Source organism: Tupaia chinensis, unplaced genomic scaffold (genome assembly GCF_000334495.1).
Source record: "Tupaia chinensis unplaced genomic scaffold, TupChi_1.0 Scaffold000043_1, whole genome shotgun sequence".
Taxonomy (NCBI): Eukaryota; Metazoa; Chordata; class Mammalia; order Scandentia; family Tupaiidae; genus Tupaia; species Tupaia belangeri.
The window spans coordinates 301,444-309,557 of record NW_006159499.1 but is presented as its reverse complement, the minus strand read 5'-3'; the positions used below and the strand labels follow the sequence as shown (position 1 = coordinate 309,557).

The 8,114-nt window shown below is 37.7% G+C and overlaps 1 protein-coding gene across 1 annotated transcript in view; it reads right to left on the bottom strand.

The window, feature by feature from the left end:
• Positions 1-8,114, bottom strand: part of STXBP4 (syntaxin binding protein 4) — a 175,966-nt gene that overhangs the window by 136,547 nt on the left and 31,305 nt on the right. The window lies entirely within an intron of this gene.

The following is an 8,114-nucleotide window of genomic DNA, read 5'->3' as shown; positions in this document are numbered from 1 at the left end:
TCCTGCATCTTTCCTTCCATCGAAACGTTCGTTAGTTTTTTTTTAATTTCAGAAAGAATCTAAATACTATTGATCCTACCCAAATTTCAGCTCAGAATCAAACATCTTTACTATATCTGCTTTATCCTTCTTGTGGCTATGGCCAAGTTGCCTGTCCACGTAGCATTAGCCACACCCTGCTAATAAAGACCAAATCAAAATGGCTGCTTGAAGTTGTCTTTACAAGTCCCAGCTCTGTTCATAACTAGCCTAACTATATAAGACGGAGCATAACATTCACAAGAATTAATGTAGTCATTAGGCATATTTCTCAGCTTTCATTTGTCTTTTAATTCAAACTGGAAAAGAGGACAAAATTGTTCTCTTATTTTTTAGTTCCTAAGATACCTTTTTCCCCCCATAGGGTGCATGCATTCACCAGGCAGACACAGAGAGAAGAAAAGTGAGAAATCATCCCCCCCACCCCCAAACACACACCCCACGACCATGCTACAATCCTGCCTCCTCCATTCTCTCTTGGAATTTTGGGCATACACACACATGTGTCCAGTGTAATTTTATCATGTTAACTGCGGGTCTAGGCCACAAACTGTGGTCAGTCATGTGGGAGTCTAGTACCTCAACCACCCCATGACCTACTGGCTCCATCTAAGATACTTCTTTATTTACCATTAGCACAAAGAAAGAAATCATTATTTCTTTCCTTTTTTTTTTGGAGAGGTTTTTGCTATAGGGCGTGTGAGCTTGCCAGAAAGACAGAGAGATAGAAAGCAAGAAATCACCCCCTGGAGGGATGGCCACACTGCAATCCTTTCTCCTCCATTCTCCTCTCGGGATCTTGGGCACGCATGCACACATGCCTGGCGTGAGTTTAAGCCACTGGGTCCGGGACTCAAACCGCGGTCAACCACATGGGAGTCCAGTGACATAGCCATTACGCTAACTGCTGATCCCAAAATCATTATTTCTGTCACTATAGAAAAAGGGCATATGGTTCAAAATGTAAATTTTCACCCTAATGGTATTGAAGTAACTTCCACAAACTCAAAGGGGAAAAATTCTTTCTTTAAAGTCTTATTTACTAAAATATATCCCTTGGATAACTTACCTTTAATCCAAATTGCATTTATTTATAATGGTAATTTATAGGTTTTTTTGCTCTTAAAAAGTAAGTTATTATTTTTTAAAAATTTAGTGTTGCATCTTCTACTGAATAACAAATACATAAGTAAACAACTAAATAAACATAAACTAATCATGAAAATATTTTACAAAAACATATTATCTCAAAATCTGTGTAAAAGATGTTATAGTCTAAATGTATAATGACCTCAAAATCTTCTGAAATGTAAACATTATTATAAAAAAGTTACACCAGGGGCCAGCAGGTGATGTTGTGGTTGGGGCACTAGACTCCCACATAGGCAGTCACGGTTCAAGTCCTGGACCTGGCAGCTTGCTTTCTCTCTTTCCTCCTTTCTCTCTCTTGCTTTTTCACTTTCCCCCTTTCTTTCTCTGTCTCTTTCTGGTGAGCATACATGCCTTATGGTAAATTAAATAATAATAATAATAAATAAAATTAAATAATTCTTTAGGAAAAAAACTTATACCAAAAAAGGTCATTTGAATTTAAAATACATAAAATTTGAAAATCAATTTGAATTTTATATAAATGCACAATTAAATATAACCAGCAAAGTCAGACAGCACAACAAATAATAGCTATATTCATAATTTTTTCCCTCACACTTGATAAATGGATGTGAAAAAGACACAGTTGCAATGCTGGAAAAGACTAAGTGATACCAAGAACTAGTTACCATACGGATCTTTTCTACATGTTCAATAAAACAAAAGGCTGATTTTGTAGCATTTGGAAAACACAGTTCAGCAAAATCTTATCAAAGTTTCATTACATATGCATTTAAATCTACTATGCTCAGACAGTGCACAGACACTCATGTACATTAGCTTCTAACATGCTAAATTTTAGTTTTAAGAACATTCTCTTAAGTTTAAGGTATTTGTGAAATAGTAACAAACCCAGAAAATAACCTCTTTGCCACAGGAAAAAAGATAAGACTAATAAAAGCTAAGGAAGGATATATATAAAGTTCTGGAGAGGGCTTATTTCTGGGTATGTGGGAGGATATGATCAGGGGAAAGCACACAGAATCCTCAACAATACTCTTCTAAATTCACTCAGTCATTCGAAGTAGATTCATAGGAAATAAGTGTTATGTTTCATAAGTTAGATATATGCTCCAATATCCTTTGGTATATGTAAATTACATAAAAAAAAATAGAAAGAGGAACCAGCAGATGGTATAATGGTTATGTCACTGGACTCACACATAGTCGACCAGGGTTGAAGTCCCAGACCCAGTGTCTTCAAACTCACCAGGCATGTGTGCATACATGCCCAAAATCCTGAGAGGAGACTGGTGGAGAAGTGGTATGGCCATCCCCCCTGGGGGATGGGGATTGCTCGCTTTATGTCTCTCTGTCTCTATTTCTCTGACGAGCACACACACCCTAAGGCAAAGTCTCTCTAAAAGATAAAAAATGGGAAAGAAAAGAAAAGAATTTCTCCATGCCCTCAAATAAAAAGAAAGTTCATGCAGTTCACCGCAGTAATGTCTGTAACTAGCTAGATTATATTTTGATTCTATATTCCAGAGCTGGTATTGGAAGTAAAGATCAAACAGAGAATTTTTAATCTAACTTTTAAAAATAAATAAATGTCTATAATTGTTAAATCCAGCTCTACACTGTTTGGAATCTGTGAGATAACTCTTTATGAGAACTAATTTAGTTAAGTAGATTTTAACTGAAGTTTAATGGCTGCACACTACTGACTTATATTCCAAAGCCTGACAGTAATTGAAAGAGAAAAAAGCGAAAAATAAAGCTCTGTGCATTCAATCAAAGCATTTAAGTGATACTGACAAAGAAAAAAAAATTTCTTTTAGAATTCTGGTGGTAGACAGTAAAAAGTAGTTTTTTAAAAAATGTAAATACGCTCAGTATTAATAGTTTCTTCCTTTTGTTAAATTTCCTTGGAAAGAAAAACCCTGCAATGGTGACCATAAATCAGATGGAAACTGTCTTTCATTTGGGCAGTAGCCTCAGAGACAATGGACTGAAATGTAATGACCATGGGATTTGGTTATTAGATAGACCTGAATTTGAATTTGGGGTCTAAATGTACTAGCTAGAACTTCATAAGCAATGAGAATGAGATTTGGGGGCACAACTCTTGTCCACGACAAACTCAGAACTAAATTCTAAATTGTTTGGAGGCAGCTCCTGTATCCATGTATCTTCCAGAAATCACAGTTGGTTGTCAGAGTTGTGGAGAAAAAGGTGACAGAAAATAGAGTTGAGTAATAGGGTTTAGGCTGACCTACTGTGCTCACATTCTCAGGTGTACCGTGTTAGCAGTTCAGAGGGGAAAGTTCTAGTGAAGGCCGTTTCACCTATCCTGCATTAAAAGAACACTGATGTATACCAGCGGCATTTTCCAGCAGGACGAGAGTAAAAGAAGAGAAGAATGCCTTCTGACTGTGACTTCTGGTGTTTATATATTTTTTTCTTTCTGAAAAGTATTCACAGCAGTTAGTGGTTTTTTTTTTTTTTTTCCTTTGCCTCCCAGAATAAGATCTTAGCTGATCATGTGAATTTCTGAACCTGTTTAAAAGTCAGAACCTGCAAATGAAAACAAAGCTATTTCTGTAAAAGTCTGGCATTCTAAACGAGTGAATTCTGCCCCAGCTGGATTAATGTATATGTGAAGACACTAACGTCAGGGATATGCTGAGACCTCTTCCACACAGTCTAGATTCAGATTCAGCAGTTACTGAACAGCTACCCGACAAGGAGGGCTACTTGCCAAGCACTTCTACATGCCAAATTTCAGAGTCTGAATCCTTTCACATCAACGTTTATGTAGACATTGAAACAATAATGTATTCCTGACCACTTAACTAATTTTGCTAAAAACTACCAGCACTGGGCCTAGCAGATGGCATGGAGGTTAAGGTGGCTGACCCCACATGGCCTACTCCATGGTTTGAGTTCTGGACCCCATGTCATAGAAACCACACCAGGCACTTGTGCGTGCATACCCAAAATCCCAAGAGGAGAATGGATGAGAAGGGACTGCAGTGTGGCCACCACTACCTCAGGATCCCCTGGGGGTGTTTTCTCACTTTCCCTCTATCTGGTATATGCATGTGCTCTGTAGCAAAAGTTAAATTAAATAAAAACATCTACCGGCATTGTTCATTTCTGACTATGACTTGATTACATAGTTTTCTAAGTAACATATTACTATATTATTAGAAACCATCCATACAGACTGATTTTGATTTAGCTAACTCAGTATCCCTAAATACTGATGCATGTTCCTCCTGTAAACCTTCAAATTTATTTGCCATTTTTCACAAACTATAGACTGAGAGTATCCCTCTTTTAACTCCAGTCACCAGTGTTGAGCTTAGGCAAAGAGACTGCATTTTCATAGCTGTAATGTCAGGAAAATACCTGTAACACATATGTAAACATAAGTAAATTATAGTACATTGTACATATTAAATAAGGTGAGGTGAATCAGACTCCCATAGCTGTTGTGGACAATTTTCACAGTGATAGCAAATTTAATTATGTTACTTGCCTAACTGAGAAACTTCGATGGTCACCTACTGGTAGGAAAAAGTCAAAACTCCTTCTTAACTTTCCAAACCAGCCAAAAAACTAACTGCAACTTACTTTTTCTAGCTTCATTACTTACCTTCCACCCCAGCATGTAAAGTCAACATTCTGTCCTCAGAATATACTCTTCAAAGCAACTATGATCTTTCAAACCTCAGTGCGCTTACACACACCGATGCCTGTCTAGAATGTCACTCTCACCCTCTCACTTCGCCATCAATTAAGTAATTTAAATTACACAGCCAGATTCAAACACTAACTCTGCAAGTTCTCTTCAACTCCAATGTACTTCATTGTTCCTTTCTCTTTGCTCGAAAACCATTATTACTAATCCTGGTACAGTGGCACATGCCTTTAGTCCCAGCTACTTGGGAGGCAGAGGCAGGATGATCTTGAGTTCTAGTTAACCTCAACCATATAGCAAGATCCTATCTTTAAAATATTTTTTCTTCTCTGTCTTTCTGGCGCGCACATGTGCCCTATTGTAAAAATCCTCTCAAAAGAATATTTCATATATACATAAATTGAGTCATCAGGAAAGTCATGATGCATTTTGCATAGAAAAACACAGAAAAACACATCATGACTGTCTCAATAACCTAATATATATTTAGATTTTTCCATATTCTTGCACTTCGCTTTGTACTGTCCTTATTTAAGCACATGTCCTTCCTCTCTGCCCCGTAATAATTCAGCAACTCTCAAACTAGTAGCACGGATTCTTTCAGTTGCCTAGAACCAGGTCGTCTTCCCAGCAGGGTACTAAGTACACAGCAAGTCCACAATAAATGAATGAGGCCCACGAGAGTGTCTTAAGAAAATTCCAACGGCTATTAAAAAATAATAATAACGGTGAAGGAGGAAAGTGAGGTTGCTAAGTGAATCTTCTTGGCTGCTACTCTTTCGGCTCCCACCAACGGGATGGGTCTCTTCACGTGTACTCTGCCACACACAGGCTGGTCCTGCTACTTGTCCAGAAGTCTAGGTCCGACTTCTAATATGTTCAGCAGACCGTGAAAATAGTTTCCTCTGGAAGTTAAATATCAATTCTTCATGAACGATGAAGAACCACTAGCATCTATATCTGTGGTGATCTTTGTCTTCAAATATAGAGCTTGATATTAAAAAGTTCTGAAATTATCAGATACAGGATATCCCTACTTATAACACAATATCATTTTACACAGTACTGAGAAAAAAAATATTGCCAATTACACCATGACATGAATTGTGAGAACCAGTCCAATTTCTTTTTTAAAAATATTTAATTTTATTTGATTTGTTTACATATTTATTTTAATTTGACCAGAGAGGGACAGAGTGAGAGAGAGAGAGAGAGAAAGCGAGAAAGCAAGCCGCCAGGTCTGGGACTCAAAATGCGGTCGGCCATGTGGGAGTCCAGTGCCCTTAACCACCATGCCCTGCCAGCTCTGAAAACCAGTCCAATTTCAGAGATGCCAGAAGAAAACACACACACACACACACGTACACACACACACACAATACCTATATATGTGTTTCATACATAACGTATGTGTATAAAATAGCTCATATGTATGTTTTAATGTATGTATCCTAGAATCAAAATGAAATATTTAATATAGTATCAGATTTGAAGAGAAGTTTTTGTTTCTGTCTCCTTTGCCAATTTATTAGCAACAAAATAAATACACAAAACATTAAAAAACTTCAAAGCGTTGTCCAGGATCTGACACAGAGCCAGAGAGGAGAGGGAGCTTGGTGGGGAGCTCGGATGGTGGTAGTAGAGTGGTAAGGAGGCAGATGGGTAAGTCTCAGAAATATTCATCTATTAGTATGTGTCAGGTACCACACTGGAAACTAAGGATATTATCATGAGAATAAAATCAGATAGAATCTTGCCCTTAGGAAACATGCTGCCTTGTGGCTCAGGCAGAGTTGATAAAATAATCAGACACTACTATATCATTATAAACTAAGACAGGTGATATGAAGAAAAAGAACAGGATCTAGGAACACATAAAAGGAAAAATAAAACCTTACCTAGACTGGGATGCAGGGAGGGGTGGGGAACAGGGAACACATCCCCTAGGAAGTAGTCTTTGAATTAATTTATTAAGTAATGGGGGAATAGGAGGTTGCTGATTCCAGAATAGCCTAGGATGAGAAAGAAATTGTCCTCTTCCAGTACCTGAGAGGTCTCTCTCTGGAAGCGCAGAGATGGAGAGCCACTGAAGCAGTGGGCACAAGTCATACCACATTACGCTCTGCAAGCAACTAAGTGTTCAGAAAAGGTTGGGAGGGAAATAGGCGGCGTGCATAAGTGCACACCAAGCTATTGAGAGGGTTGATAAAAACCGATGCTGGTTTAAGCTCTGGTGGTAACGTGGAGATCAAGAAAACTGAGGTGTCCAAGAGACATTTAGAGAGTGAAAATGTAGACAGTATGTGCTAATAAACTGAACTGGGTGTCATGGGAGAGGAAGTAGCTAGGAAGCTATTAAGCTTTACTGACTTTGTACAATTGGAAGGTGTCACCAAGACCAGGGACACAAGAGGCTCTGTTTGGGAAGAGAAGAAGAGGGTGTGATGTGAATTTCATGGATTCGGCCTCAGAAACTTTTAGTCTGAGATGTCTTTAAGAGATTCAAGTAGAAATGTTGATCAGGGAATTAGATAGATGGTTCTGAAGCTTACAGGAGAGCCTTGGCCAGACAATAGTTTAAAACTGAACACTTGAGGACTCTAGACTGATATGGCACTAGATGATGGGGTGAAAAGAGTCCTAGATTGCTCATACTTTCTTAACTTAGTACCTAATGTATTTGCCTAATGTATTTGGCAGTCTATAGGTTGCCTCTAGCTCTTAGAGCTGGAAGGATCTTTCCTACTTGGACTAGAAAAATGTATTTATGATATCCTAAGTTTTAATTCTGAGTATGTTTTCAAAAGAAACATGACATTTTGGTTCCACTGAACCAGTCCTATACTCCCAGACTTGCTCTGAGGAAACATCTGGGATGGGCAAAACTGGGGCTAACCATGATTAATTAAAGAAAATTCCTTCTGAATTTCAATAACTCCTTCATAGGCTGGGAAATTTGGAAGATAAATGAAATATTATCCAGCCTTGCTTATATTGGTATTTCTAAAGCATTATGTTAAAATTGTAGTAGGTTAAAGCACTCATATGTACTTTAAAAATATTAAGAGTTGCAACTTAGTAAGGATAACCGATGGGTCTGTGTTTCCTATTCTGTAAATATACTGACTGTGCACAAATTTCGTGCAGATTAGAAATTTATATGTGTGTGAATGTGTATAGGTGTGTGTATATATACTATACACACATACACACACACACACACACACACACACACACACATATATATATATATATATATATATATATATATATATAG